General features: G+C 27.8%; 1 non-coding gene across 1 annotated transcript; it reads left to right on the plus strand.

Annotated features, from left to right (window-relative positions):
• The first annotated feature begins 4268 nt into the window (after window positions 1-4268).
• Trnar-ucu (transfer RNA arginine (anticodon UCU)) lies at window positions 4269-4341 on the plus strand. Its single transcript has one exon. It is a non-coding gene; the product is annotated as a tRNA-Arg (tRNA).
• The last annotated feature ends 12328 nt before the right edge of the window (window positions 4342-16669 follow it).

Here is a 16669-nt window from a genome sequence, read left to right on the forward strand (position 1 = left end):
CTGAATATATTTGCACATATTTGCACGAAAAACAGTAACTACACTACAGTAAAACAAAATTGTATACCCTTTTGGCTTTAAAATTAGGTAATTGATTAAAATTTAACTTGTGAAAAAGTGAATCCTTCAGTTCTGTTTGTCTGTTAATCGGTCAGTTTGAATGTATGAAAGGTACCATTATCATAAGCTGCAGCCAGAAATATTGAAAATATTCCCTTCAAACTCGGCAGTTTTACAATCAGAAAAATAATAATATGCACAACTGACTTGACTCGCACGAACTTAATGTTGGAGTTGAACTTAATCAAATTTTTCAAACTTTTTATAAAACAGCCTGAGTAAGATATACCGAAAAAAAAAAATTGATAATAAGAGCTTTCAAATTAACATTTTTGAGTGACAAAAGTAGTGCAACAATTACCTAAAATATTAATTTAGATATGATTATCATATCATTATGACATTTTTTAATTTTAGGTTGATCATTATCATTCACTTTGATAATTTAAGTATCAATATTGACTAGATTTTACGTTTCGGTTTATTATAATGACCATTTTTCCAGCATTTTTGCTGATATTAAAAAAAATGTTAATTCGATATTTAAAAAAATGCTAAAATGATATTGTTTTTTTTTTTTTTCAGTGAAGTCTCTCAAATTATGCCATTTCGAATGTCAATTCATAAAGAAAATTATTTCATTTAACATTTGAACTTCGAAATGAGGAAGTTAGTGAAATATATTTGATTTAGCCTGTAGTAGAAAAAAAATTATCATAAACACCGTAAAATTCATACCTCACAAAAAAAAATGGAACTTAATTCTTCCAAACGATTTTTTGGAAAAAATCTCCAAATCGCTAATTTTTAAAAATATTTCTTTTTTTTAAACTAAAATTAAAGTTGATTTGCCAATTTGTTGTGATTATTTATTGAATTTGAAAATACTTCAATATTCTGTTTTGATTTTTCTGTAAAAAAAATTACAAAGTTTTCTTTTTAATATCAAAACATTAATTTTTTCATTACCTACATATATTAAAATTATTTAAATTAAAATTCATTAAAACTTAACAATTCGTATAAGGAAAAATCAGTAAAAAAATAATTCTGTGAGAAATAATGTAAGTAGTTATTTTTAAAAATAAAGTCTTTTTTATCAATAAAAAAAAACATTCCAAATATGTAGAAATATACATACTTGAATTTTGTCTTGTTGAAGGCCTTACGAGAAAACTGCAGTACTTTCTAAGGGTAAATCCCTTACCCTCATTATAATATTTTCAAAGAATTTAAAATAAATATTTTGAAGAAGTAAAGTACAAAGTAATGTCTTTCTCTTAGTTAAAATTCCAATGTGGCAAAAAAATTACAAAGATACATTCAAATACAAAAATTTGAGTAGACAAGCTATGACGTGGTGGTTGTGCAAATATTTTGGAGGTTCGAATTGGGAATACATTTAAAATTATTCTGAAAAGTTTTGAAATAAAAACGGCTTCGTAACCTACAACCATATTAGTAAATAAAATAACCATATTAGTAAATAAAATACCCCAATGTTTAGATTTATAAATATTATTTACACTATTGGTGTAGGTATTTGAAAATGCAGACATAAAAATTAAAATAATGACATCTACTTACAATTGTTTGTTTTTAAGACTCTCTTATAAGAAAAAAAAATGCTTGACTGTAGCTTTGTTTGCTTTTAGACGATGACTCTAAGAGTCATGACTCTTTCCGAACATTAGATTTTATATTCGAAAGATGAAAAAGGATGAAATATGTGAGTGGCTGGTTCACTTACTAATTTAATTTTGGGGTAGATAAATATAGTACGCATACACCATGGTGACCCATATTTATTTTTGCATTATTTGCTGTATCTTAAAAATTCGACTTGTAACTTCAAAACTAAATGAAAAAAGGGACATTAAATAGACATTTTTAGTGCAATATATTTCCGTTAAGGTATCTACCAAGCGTATTTAAAAAAAAAATCATAAGAAGCACAAAAGATAATAAATCAATGTAAAAACTGATAAAAATTGTTCAAAAAAATGAAAGAAAAACATTTACTTTTTTTTATTATAAGCTTCTGCTAATTTTTGATATCAATAAATTATATGTGTGTAAGAAGAATAAAATACTAACAGTTTTTTTTTTAGGAAAAATCACTAAAATTTAAAATAAAATACTTAATTAAAAAAAAGTTCTCACAATAAACTGCCTAGGTACACAATAACCATTTAGTCCATTGAAATGTTACAAAAATTTGACCGAACCTTGCATTTTGGGTAGGACAAGATTTTTTTGTTTTGATCTGTAGGGGAGGTTAATGTGAGTATACAATCCAGTTTTCGGGGTTGAAAGCCCCCCCATTTGGCCACCATCTTGGAAAAAGGGGTGTAAACTGTTTTTTATCTATATCTTGTGAACCGTAAGTCGCACAAAAAAAATATCTAAAGCGATTTTGTAGATAATTTATTTCTCTACAATTTTGATTAAGATACTTTTTTCTGTAAAATTGAAAATAAGAAAGTTACACTTGAAAATAGATGTTCATTTTCAAGAAAAAAATTTTTGAAAGGCCATAGCTTTTTTTCTACAACTTTTATTGAAAAAATACTCATGACAGTTTTTAAAGATCATTTAATTTCCAACAATTTGATGTGCTCATTTTGCAGATTTCGTGCTGCAATGGTTTTACAAAAAAAGGAAGGTAACAATTTATTTTCGTACTTTTATGTTTATTTTATTTTTTTTTTTTACTTCAATACAGACTGATTCAAAAGGATATGTAGGTTGGGTTGAAACAAGAAAAAAATCAAATTACGGGGGGTCCATTCCGGACCGTTTAGTCAGGAGGGCAATTTTGTAAAAAAAAATGTCTTACTTTTGAAAAAAATTTACTAAAAATCAACGGTTACACCCATTTTAACGTGTTATATTTTTTTGTAAAGCCGAAAACCTTTTCTTTTATATTATTTTTAATTAAACCTGTTCTATAGAATAGCTTTTGAAAAAATAATTTTCAAAATAAAAACTTTGAAAAAAAAATATGAAAAAAATATTTTGAACTAATTTTTTCAAATTTTTTTATAATTAAGTACTAATTATGTTTTCAAAATTCAATGCTGTTATGTGTTTTTAAACAAAAACAGAAAACCGGGTGCAAAAGAGTCTTGTCGTTTTCGAGAAATTAAAAAGAAAACAAAACTACTTTTTTTTCTGTGGCTGGATATGTTGGTTTATTAATTGATGAAAAATTAATTTTTCTTCTATTATTTTTAACATTCAGCGTTGTATGACGTTACAAGAAAGTGTAAAAATTTTCGATGAACCTTGAACTAACCAAAACCATTATTGATCAAAAATGTCTTGTGCACACAATGTCAATGTTTATCTGTTTAAATTTGACAAAAATATCTTACGACCATATTATTCATTAGTTAAAAAAAATACATCTGGATCTAAACGGTATGGAATGGACCCCCCGTACTTTGATTTTTTTCTTGTTTCAACCCAACCTACATTATCCTTTTGAATCAGTCTGTATTGAAGTAAAAAAAAAATAAAATAAACATAAAAGTACGAAAATAAATTGTTACCTTCCTTTTTTTGTAAAACCATTGCAGCACGAAATCTGCAAATGAGCACATCAAATTGTTGGAAATTAAATGATCTTTAAAAACTGTCATGAGTATTTTTTCAATAAAAGTTGTAGAAAAAAAGCTATGGCCTTTCAAAAATTTTTTTCTTGAAAATGAACATCTATTTTCAAGTGTAACTTTCTTATTTTCAATTTTACAGAAAAAAGTATCTTAATCAAAATTGTAGAGAAATAAATTATCTACAAAATCGCTTTAGATATTTTTTTTGTGCGACTTACGGTTCACAAGATATCGATAAAAAACAGTTTACACCCCTTTTTCCAAGATGGTGGCCAAATGGGGGGGCTTTCAACCCCGAAAACTGGATTGTATACTCACATTAACCTTCCCTACAGATCAAAACAAAAAAATCTTGTCCTACCCAAAATGCAAGGTTAATGTAACATTTCAATGGACTAATTTGTTTACGTAATTTGTTTGTTTATTCCTTTGTGTCCAATAAAAAAACACAACTACAAAAAATCACCTAACCACAATATTAAAAATTTTTTGCATTTAATTTTCTTATAATTTTTAATAAATTCTTGTTGTTATCTTAATGTTAACTTGCTACAAAGTTTCTTTTGAAGCTTTTGACACGAGTTAAAACATGTCCCTTTGGCGCAGAGGATAGCGCGTTGGACTTCTAATCCAAAGGTCGCGGGTTCGATCCCCGCAAGGGATGATGGGTGAATGCCTTCTTTTTTTATATTTTATTCGAAGACTTAGCAAAATAAATTGAAAAGCTTTTTGAATTTTGATGGAAAAGCTAACTTTTGTATTTTATTTTGCAACAATAAAAACCAATAGTAAAATTATTACAGAGTATTTCATATGAAAGGAAATTAGTTGGTTTGTGTCTTTGCTAGGAAAATATAAAACACCAATATTTTCTCTTCTTTCAAGGTTTGTGTCTTTGAAAATTCCTTAATTTTATTGGGAATTTTATTTGGGATATTTCTCCTCTTTCATTAATACTAGCATTCCAGCTGGAGTTGAAATAAAAATGGCGCTTCCAAGAAGGAGAAATTTGATAGCCACACCTCCTCTCACACACACTATGAAATAAACATAACACTCAACACATTCCATCGATGGCCGACGGCACGTGGTAACGGTAAGCATGTCAGGCTGTAGTTGTTGGCAAGCTCTCCCGTTTGTGGTGGGGGAAGTTGATTAGATAAACTTTTTTTCTTGTTTTTAATCACACACCCGTTATTGAATCTTCGGTAGCATTAGCAGTTTTTTGTTTGGCGTGTCTTCTTCCTTCACGGACTGGCGAGCATTTTTCTTGCGCAGATTTTCAATTAGCAGTTAGGTGGGTTATTTTTTTTTTTATCTCAGAATAAGATAGATACACAATTTTCTTCTATTAAATAAAATAAAAAAATGAGAAAATGAAATTGTTACAATGGCACCTCGAAGATTATAGTGAAATGAGGGCTGGAAGTAAAGGGGTTGTGGGTAACTAGGGGATGTAGTTGAATTATTGGTGAAACACAATAATTTTAATAGCTTGGATTTTTTATCCGACCTCACCAGCACATGCTCGCAAAAAAAAAAGTTATTTTGAAAGAGACGTTATTCTTGATGGACAACGAAGAGTAGAGATGTATCGGAGTGCAGCAGGGGAGTAATATAAACGATATATTACATCCCCAAGTGGGTTGAAAAGGGAGTATAGATACAAATCTTCCTTCTTGTAACAGTAACGAATGTGATGGAGTTGCTGTGTAGATGGATATTTTGCAAATGGAATCAAATAAATTGCGCCATCAAGAGACAAGATTAAGCAATTTATATTGTTTTATTCGCAGTGAGGTTGTTTTGTAGGAAAGAAGGTAGGTATCTATAGACTTTAGCAAGAAGAAAGGTTACGTTCGTATTATTTACATCATGCTTTTCGATTTTCAATAAAATTTATTTCAAGGGATGTCATTTAAAAAAAGATATAACAAAAAAAACTTTTTTAAATTACTAACCTCTTAAAAATCAAAGTTTGTTTTTTTTTTTCAGTGTAAAAATGCTTATTTTTCCATTTTTCTCAGTTAACCATGCTAATAACAACAAATTAGGTACATCACTTTTTTTTCGTTAGCCCACCCTTAGTACAAAAGTTATAACAAAAAAACTATTTTCAAATTACCAAACCAATGGTTACTTGAGAAAAAGTGGAAAAGGACCATGAAAAAAAAAAACAAGTTTTGATTTTTAAGAGGTTGGTAATTTGAAAAAGTGTATTGAAATCACTCACATCATTTTATATTTATTGTTACTTTTGAAAAATGTTTGGATATATTTTACTATAAGCATGTAGCTTTTCTAGGCGCTTATATGGGAAACACTTGAAAAATATTTGTTATGTTGTGGTTTATAAGGTGAAATGTCAACTTGAGCTTCTTAACAGGAATGTTATATGGACTGCATTCAATCAAATACAATTTTTAAGTCAAATATATAACATTTGAGGCACAATGCAAATACTAGTAGATTTAATTGTTTTAAATTATAAATTTAAAAAAGGTCACTGTGGTGTATGCGTACTTTTTTTTTTTTTTTTTTGTGTGGTGAATAAAAACTTAGTCTTGTATCATTTTTAAACTAAGCGTAGGATAGCTAAAATTAAATTTGGGCTATCCTGGGCTAACCTTGGGCAAACAAACCACGGTTTAAAACTAACGATTTTTTCACAGGAAAAAAAAAACTCACAATTTTTTTTTGTTTCTGATATAAAAAAAGGTTTTTGTTGTATCGTTTGAAAAAATAATGGAATAAAGAAAAAGTAAGTTGGGCTATCCAGTGCTAACGTTGGACAAACGAACCACAGTGTAAAACCAACAATTTTAAATAAAAAAAAAATATTTTTTTTTCTGATTTTTGAGGTGAAAAAAAAAAATATTTCTGTTATAATTTTAGAAATAGAGAAAAAATCTTGGGCTAACCTTGGGCAATCGAACCAGGCAGGTTTGAAAAAAATTAGCATTAGCAAAATTAGCATTCCGCTAAAATTAGCGGAAGAATATAAGAAAATTAGAAAAATAAAAAAAAAATGCGAAAATGAAAAAATAAATACCTAATTTTGTATTGCAAAAATTTGAAGGAACTTAAGCTTTGATTATACGGTCAACGAAATCGGTCAACGCGTTGACTCTCTGACGTTAAAATGACGTCACAATCTGTTCCAAGAGTGTCACGTCGTGTGATCGTCAACGAAAACTGTCTTTGCGTTGACGGGTACTCGCTTTCACAGACATTTTTTTGGATGGATGCAACAAAAAACTCGCTCCTTAGAATTTTGATTTTCGATTTATCTGATTTTGGCTCTTTTAATTTTAAACTTGGCGATTTAAGGCTTCTTTAAAATCAAACCATTTTACAGTAAAAATCCACCAAAAATGTAAACAGGCAACCAATTTGCATACAGTTTTCATTTGATTTTCATTTAAAATTTAATTTTACTCCCGTTAATGAGCATGAAAACCAGAATATATTAACAAAATGAAAAAAATAATTATAATTGAAGTCTGATAAGCAAAAGTTATTTGAAAATTTAAAAAAAAATTAAAATTTCATGCCACAATTTTTTTTTTCCGTTTTCTTAAACCATTTTTGAAAGCGGCTATTTTTGGCTCCAAGATTTTTCATAATCTGCTTCTTGCCTCAAAATATTCTGGCAACAGTGCCTAATGATCCTGGATCCACGACATGCCTATCAAAAAACCGTTTTCTTGTTTTTTGTAAAGATGGCATTGTGTATATTCGTTTACCTACATAATATATTTAAATTTTGCAAAAAGTCCAAAAGCTAATTTTTGGATTTAAGATAAAAGTTTCATTTTGTAATCATTTTTTTTTTTCTTTTTTCTAAAGGATAGGTGATTTTTTTTTATTTTTTTTTAAATTTCGAACAATGTTCGAAAAGCCATACAAAAGTGACACACCCTATTGTATATGACCGTTTTTAATGAGGGATGTACTAATATAAGTTTCAAACTTTGTTCGATTGATATTTTTTTATTTGTTTACCCTGATTTCTAAATTTTTGAAATTTTTAAATTTAAGTACCAAATTGCTACTAATCGTGCACGAGCTTATAAAAGATATATTTGTTTTGTTTGGTTATAGATGATATGAGTTTATATGATGCATATCATCCAATTCAAGATAAATTTAAATTCTTATGAATGGATGGCCCAGACATTGACAGATAAGAATTTTATATCTCTATTTATTTTTTTTACGCAAGTATTCTATTTGCTTAAAAATAAAAAAAATTAAAAAAACGTGTGAAACATGGTGAATTACCTGAAACAAATATAATAAATAATTTTATTAATTATTTATTAATGTCATTGAACTTATAAAACGTGTGGCGGAATCATAATTTCTTCTATAAAACCAAGAGTTCGCAAGCATCCAAAATCAGTTTAAATTAAAGGTTCATTCAAAACGATCACAATTATCATCTAAGAAAAATTAATTATGAATTTCAAAGTATTTTTGGTTTTACTTACTTTTGTAGTAAGTGCTTTTGCATCAGGTAAAATTGATTTTTTTTTGTTTAATTAGTGAAACAATTTATAATACCTAATGCTTTTTTATTTTTTAAGATTGCGACTTAAAACCCGAAAAAGGTGATTGCAAAGCCTATATGGAAATGTGGGCCTATTGCTCAGCAAGCAACGAATGCAAACCATTTGTATATGGTGGCTGTAAGGGCAATAACAATAAATTTGAAACCCAAAAGGAATGTGAAGCTGCGTGCCAAAAGTGATTTTTATATTTTTAATTTTTTTGTTTGATGTTAATTTTACATTAACTTTTTAAGTTTTTGATTCCCATAAAATGCCATAACACAAGTTAAACATGCTTTTGTTTTACTTAATTTTTTTTTATTTTTCATGCATCAGAGAATATCGTTTTTTTAAAAAGCATAATACCATCAAATGAAAAGGTAAAAGAATACTATTACTTTCTGTATACAGAATATCCGGAGTGGTCTACCATACAATAGACAAAAGTTGTATCGCAACCTGTTCACAAAATGTTAGTATCTTTTTCGTTCAGTGTATTTTTAATTTTATCATTTACGTTCAAGTTCGTAAGCAGTTAAAATTTTTCATAGCTGCACCTTTCTTTAAAAAATATTTTAAATTTGTTTTGCGATGCATAGTGTATAAAATATTTTTTGAAAAATTTCAAACACACGTGGTATTCAAAAAAATTTATAGGAACGTAGGTGGTCCACTTTTTTAAAAAATATGCGAATTGTGGGAATTATTTTTATCGTATTTATAATTAGAAAGTTATAGGTGACAGTGTGCGTAAGTATTAATTTTACACTTTAGAATATTATAATTAATGTATGTAGGTATATATACTAAATTTATAAAGCGTGCCCGAACTTATAGAAGAGAAATATTTTGTTTTGCTTTATTAGCATTATTCAGGGCTCAAGACATTCACAGATAAGAATTTTATTTTTTATTTCTATTTGTTTTCCAATGCAAGTATCTTATTTGTTTTAAAATTAAAAAAAAAATACTTGTGAATTATGGTGCGACTTATACTTCAACAAATAAAATAAATGTTTATTAATTTATTTACTTCTAATGTCATTGAACTCATGAAAAGTAAAAGAATCAAAATTTTTTTTCTATAAAACGAAGAGTACTCAAGCATCCAAAATCAGTTTCAGTTAGGGGTTCATTCAAAAAGATAATAATCATTTAATTTAAAGAAGAAAAAAGAAAAATAAATTATGAATTTCAAAGTATTTTTAGTTTTACTTACTTTTGTAGTGTTTGCTTTTGCACAAAATACATGTAAATATATTTTATTTGTTTTCAAAAAGTTTGTGAAACTAACAACCCGTCCCGGTTTTCCTGGGACTGTCCTGTATTTCTATAGCTTGTCCCGGGTTTTTATTTAAGAAACTCTCGGAACGTAATAAGTTTGTCGTATTTTATTCCGGAATTGTCCCGTATTCGCTAATTCTCTAATTTGTATTTAAAATTTTAAATAATTTTTACAGAAGACAGCTTGTGGCTCAGAAATAAAAGTTTTTTTTAAATTTTTTTAAAATATTTATTTTTGAGAAGTTACTATTGTAGAACCGCTTTTTTGGTTTCTGACTTTTTCCTAAATGACTTCAGCGGGGAAACCGACGAAGTTACGAATACCAGAGTTACGGGCGACAGAGTTACGAGCGTCAAAGTTACGCGAAACCGAAGTTACGAAAAACTAGAGTTACGAATTCTAAAGTTATGTTCAGCTATGACATGTGATTTTTGGGTTGGCAACAATTGCGAGGAACGATATGGAATTATGGAAATACAAACAAGAGATTAACATTTTTCTCATTGGTTAGAACTAAATGAGTAAAGCGAAAATGGGTGTTATTTATTCTTGTAAAATTTTGATTGGATAGGTATAGATATACAATATACATACATTCATACATATATGGTTTTGTTTTTGTGAGAAGATCGCAAAAACGTTGAAATAGAAAAAAAAAAAACATAAGTATACTTATGTAAGTTTGGGGGACATTATTGAATTTAAATTCTTTTTTGTCCAACTAATATTGTAAATACGTATATTTTTTTTTCTATTAATTAATATATTTATTCATAGCGTATTTTGTAATACCCACTTTGTTATTATTTATATTTAAATAATAACCAAACCACCCCTTTTTTTTACAGACGTTATTTTGGTGTGGTGAACTGTTGTTGCAATTGTTGCCAACCCAAAAATCACATGTCATAGCTTAACATAACTTTAGAATTCGTAACTCTAGTTTTTCGTAACTTCGGTTTCGCGTAACTTTGACGGCCGTAACTCTGTCGCGCGTAACTTTGTTATTCGTAACTCCGTTACCATTTCACTTCAGCGATTTCAATGAAATTTTTTAAACAGAAACGTTTTAGCAGCCTTTTTTAATATATACCTTTATTTTTTTTTTTTATTCAAAAACACAGTTTTTGTATTTTTTAAGAAATACTTTACTTTTTTCCCCAAATCATTTTTTTTTTTGGTTTAAAAAAAAAAGAAATACTAAATTTTTTTGAACGTAAGATTTTACTATCTGATTTTTTTTAATGTTTGATTCCGCTGTCCACTTCATTGCCGTTGCCAATAAAACGGAACTTGCTTTCCAGGCATTCATCGGTAAATTCATGCTAATTAATTTTACCTCCAGTAGCGAAATCCTGAACGCCAGGGATTAATGTCATCTTCAAAGGCGTACACACCATTATGGGGAAATCGAGGCCCCAAAAAATGTTACTTGAATAATCTTAGCGAGCAACAAATGATGAGGGGCCCAAAAAAAAAGTTGGGTGTATACGTACTTTTTTATTTGTTCTTATTTTCTATATAAAGGAGGCCCCAAATATCAAAGGAGACCCAAAATTTCGTTTTGCCCCGGGGCCCCGCCAACTGTTTGTATTTTCAATTTTAAATACTTTTTAGGGAAAACCGTGGAATAATTTTTCCGATAAAAGCAGTTGAAAAGCTACAACAGAAATTTTTTTTTTCTAATAACACTGCTAAATTTCAAAACTATAAGGGAAATGTTAAATGTTAAATTAAAATTTAAAATAAGACAATTTTGAAATCATTTAAATTATTATATTATTATATGTAATAATAATTATTTCTTATTATTAAAAAAAAAATGTTTTGGTTTCTGATTTTCTCATAATTTTTTTTTTTTTTTTTTTTTTTGGAGTGAAAACTTCTTAAGTATCGTAGTGATTTGAAACAAGATGAAACGAAAAAGCGACAGGAAAAATCAATTGATTATAACTTTTTTGTATTAATAGATAGATGAATGAAATTTATACAGTAGATCTATCTATATATGTATATAAAAGAAAGTCGTGTTAGTTACACCATTTATAACTCAAGAACGGCAGAACAGATTTGGCTGAAAATTGGTAGGGAGGTAGCTTAGAGCCAGGAGACGGACATAGGATACTTTTTATCCCGTTCGACAGCGTTCCCGTGTGACAAACAAGAAAAACATAATTCCGCCATCAGGCCAAATGACAATCGGTGTGTCCGGTAAGTTGGTCAATGTGAACCCCCCTAATCAGACTTGGAATAACAAAACGCAAATTACAGCTATGTAATTGACGTAAAATGACAGCTATGTAATGACGTTTTGATATTTTTGATTTTTGATATTTGATATTTGTAAGAAATCAATATTAAAACTATTTCTATTAAATAAATAATTAACAAGTGGATTGAAGTGAAGTGAAGTTTAATTAATAATGCCCTAGGTCCCTATAATTAAAAAAAAAAATTGAAATGAAATGAAATACATATAAATATCTAATATGTATATAAAAATCTCATGTCGCAGTGTTTGTTATCAAACTCCTCCGAAACGGCTGGACTGATTTTTATGAAATTTTATACACATATCGGGTAGGTCTGAGAATCGGGCAACATCTATTTTATATCTATACTATCTTTTCGAAATTTTTTGTGTATGTCGGGATGTCTGAGAATCGGCCATTCGACCAACATGAGTTTTCATATGATAAAATGGTTAGGGTGGTCCAACCAAAAAAATTTCCTTATTTTATTGAAATGATTTTTATGAAATTTTGTAGGTATATCGGGTACGTCTAAAATCGGCCAACATCTATTTTTATACCACTAAATAGTTAGGGTGTTCCAACCAAAAACTTTTGTATGTATTTTTTTAACGATTTTTATGAAATTTTGTGGATGCATCGGGCAAGTCTAAAAATCGGCAAAAATCTATTTTCATACCATAAATGGTTAGCGTGGTCCACTCAAAATTTTTTTTACGATTTTTTCAAGTCCTGGATTTATATTGTTTTCAAGGGGTTCAAAAAAGTTAGTTTTCCAACTCATACGAATAGCCTAAATTCGTAATACTTCATATTCTAAATACAGGAACTTTAGGCCTACAAACACCAATCTTGATAATGCTATCAATAGAACTCAAAAAACACATTCTTTTATTTTTTATAAAGACCTGTATTTGATATTGTGACCCGATTTTTTTTTTGGAAAAGATTAACACACTCCAAAATTGGAAGTAAATATCAGAAGAGGCGTAACGAAGTCCGCCGGGTCAGCTAGTATGTTATAAAATAAACTATAATTGTACAGAATTTCAATTAATTTCATATTCAAAATTCTGATATAACGGTAAAAAGATGTTACTTTTCTAACCACGTTATATATTTTGATCTAGAGCATAATAAAATTTTGATTTAACTTTAATACGCATGCTGATATGATAACATAACCTTCCATTTGATATATCACACATAACTATACGTACTCTACAAGTTACACAATCTTAAATTGAAAAATACCTCAAAACACCTCCTGTGGAGATCTGTTGTAGATGACCAGCCACCAGTGTAGGAAGTTCTGTAATCTCAGTCTAACATTTTTATATGCTTGGCTTTAAAAAATTGTAGCTCTTTTTTTCTAGATGTTATACAAATATAATGGAAACATCCTATGAAAGCTTAAAAAAGAACAAATTGATGTAAAATTTATTATAGGTTGTCATATAAAATAGTCGACTTTAAGGTGATGGATGAAAAAAAGATTAATTTTTTTGATTTTCTTTTCAAGAAAAATGATTTTTTAAGGTTTCACTTCTACCGCGTGTGAATTGCACACATAATTTTTTTTTTTATTTAATTCCCAAACACTACCTACAGTTTTTTTTTTTCATTTCTTAGGTACCTAAATTTTTTTCGGAAATCATTTTTGTTTAGATTAAAAATAAAATTAAATATTAAATTTTTTTGAACATAAGATTTTACTATCTGATGGTATTTTTTTAATGTGTCATTTTCATAGCTGTTCTCTTCAGTTTCACTGCCGATAAAAAGGAAGTTGAGATGGAGGTACGCATCAGTCCATTCGCATTTCTTAATTTTACATCCAACACCGAAACCCTGAACGCCAGAGATTAATGTCATCTTGCCATCAGCAAATCATCATTGCAATCAGGAATTTCAGCTTATTTATTATCTATCCTATAGAGTAAGAGTAGAAGAAGTAAATTTAGATTTCTATAAGATAAAGTTAATAGCAACAAAGTTTTGTATTTTATTGTTAAAATATAAAAGTTGAAATAAAATAGAAGTCGTTGCTTTTGGTTCAAAACGAAAGGCAAGATTTGGGAATATCAAATACTAACCACAAAGTGACAAGAATACTTTTAATGTTAAAGTTGTGTTTTTAAAAAAGTTTAAAAAAAAAATAATTTCGACGAAGAAACAAACAAAAAAATACAAAAAAAAAAGTTTTAAAAGTTAATTTCGGTAACGCACCTAGAATGTGGCAAATGTTGAAGTATTTTTGACACAGAACAACAAAAATATTTTAAATAACATTAGGCGTGTTTTATCTACAACTCAGTAGATAAGATACTCATTTTTTTATTTTATTCGAAAAACAATAAAAACAAATACTTACTTGTAGTGGAGTAACTAAAGCTCAAAAATTGGCAATATTAGGGAACCCGGCCGAACAGCTTAGATTTTGATGATCTTTTTTTCAAACGTCGGTAATTAAAAATACTTTAAAGTCTATAAATTAAAAATTGCCGGTGTTGCCGTTTTGATTTTTTAAATTTAATTGAATTTTTTTCAAAAATTTTTCTTAAATTTCATAAATTAATTGATGCCAAAAGATTGTCTAGGAAATACAAGGAAAAAAATATATGGGAGTGAGGGACAATCTTCCATAGTTCAAGCGATAGATGAAATTTTCTTATTAATTTACTTCAAACACAAAAAAAATATTTGAACACAACGGCAACACCTACAATATTCAAATATACATTTTTTAAAAGCTAGAAGCTTAGTCATATATGTAAAATTAAAATTAAGTTAATTGAATGAACGGCTTTTGAAAGAATGGTAATTGAACTCAAATTTTTGAAAAAAAAAAATTATTGAAAAAATTTTAACATGTCGTTTTTTAAACTTGGTCGTAATATAAAATGCATTTATTTTCAAATTTTTTTGGCCGTATTTATTATGATTTCAAATTATAAAAGGAAATGTGAATATGTATTACGGTTTATGAAAAAAATTAAAAAGTAATTCATTTTCGAAGAACTTTTTTTAATAAAAGTTTTGAAAAAAAATTTAACTTATTTTTTTTTTTAAAGTTCAACATCTAAACATACAATTATTTTTTATTCATTCACCCTTACTGTTGAAAGTTAAATAGCAAAAATTTAAAGTTCCTATTTACCACAGAAAATTAATTATTTCAATGCAAAAATTCAGTTTTAATAAAAAAAAACCATTGAAATTGAAGTAATTTTTCATTTTTTTTTTTCAAAAGTGTGATTTATTTTACCTTTTTTGCTTCGAAATTCAACTGATAATATTTATAGCCAAAAATTTTTTTTAAATAAATTCATATTTTATTAGAAAAAGTTTGGAAAAAAGTCATTTTAAATTTTTCCAATAACATTTTTTTTTTAATTCTGAGTTTGAGGACCATTTTTTCAAAAAGTCTTGATTAAATTTAGTGGATTTAAATTTAAGAGATAAGAATGAGCTTCTAGCTTTTTAATAATGTATTTTAAAATATTGTAGGTGTTGCCGTTGTTTTCAAACTATTTTTTTTTGTGTTTGAGGTCAGAATGTTAGAAAATTGCATTTATCGCTTAAACGATGGAAGATTGTCCCTTACTGTCTTTTATATATTTTCCTTGAATTACCTAGAGAATCTTTTGCTATCATTTGTTTTATGAAATTTAAGCAAAAAAAATGGTTTTGTTAAAAAAAAAATAATTTTAATTTTAAAAAACAATACGGCAACACCGGCAATTTTTAATCTATAGACGTTAAAGTATTTTTAATTACCTACGTTTGAAAAAAAAATCGTCAAAATCAGAGCTGTTCGGCCGGGTTCCCTAATAATTTGCTTGTGTTACTCTACTATTGTGTAATTTTAATTATTGTTTTGCGAATAAAATGAAAAATCAGTAGCTACTTAGTATTAGAAAAAACACGCCTATTGTTGAATTTTCATTTGAATTTTGAAGTTGCTTCAAAATCTACCTAAATAAGATATCAAAATTTAAAGGGTTATATTCTAAGAAACAAACAAAACAAACAAACAAAGCAAAGTTGATACCATTAAGCGATGATTTTAATATCTTTTTGGCTGCTAATATATTAGTTTTTAAAGCTGCTAGTTTTTTCTTGCCCATCATAATTTTTTACTTTGAGCCAAATTTTCTACCAGAAATGTGTAATAAATAAATATACCTAAATATAGTTTTTTATTAATTGATTCTTTCTATTAATCAGGGACACCCTGTTTAATAAAATTTATTGTTTCCAACCAATCTACGAATTATAAAAATCGTTATTAAAAAAAATTACATTTTTTAAACATTTTTCTACAAAAAAACAAAAAAAAACATTGGTAGGTAGGCATTCTAATTTTGTTAAAACTTTTTCAAGATTTATAAATTATTAATTTACACAAGAGATTTCATCTTAAAAATACACAAATATACCTACATTTTTGACGCTTATTTTTATTTCTTCATAAATAAAATGAACTTAATAAAAATTTGAAAAACAAAAAAAAAATAATATTATCCTATTCGAAATGAAATGATGCCAATAAAAAAAATAAAATAAACCGCCTTGATGTCTTGACATTAGGAACGAGTGTTATACATATCCCTTACGACTACTATCTAAAGAGATGGATGTTCTATCATTACTTTGATAAACGCAATAAAACCGCAATGAAATTTTATTTTGGCCAAAATTCAGCGAATGAGAAAAAATTGCGACGAGCCATAAGTCTTCCGGTCCGGATATAAATTCCTTCAACAGTAGGTACTTAAAAACCTAAGGCAGGCTATAAAAGTTCATCATTTCCATGGGTTTGTTATATGTTCCTTCTTTATTTTTCTGAAATGAAGGACCAAAAGGCAAAAACAAAAAAAAAAAAAACAAAACGACGAC

The sequence above is a fragment of the Episyrphus balteatus genome, chromosome 1, assembly GCF_945859705.1.
Source record: "Episyrphus balteatus chromosome 1, idEpiBalt1.1, whole genome shotgun sequence".
Lineage (NCBI taxonomy): Eukaryota > Metazoa > Arthropoda > Insecta > Diptera > Syrphidae > Episyrphus > Episyrphus balteatus.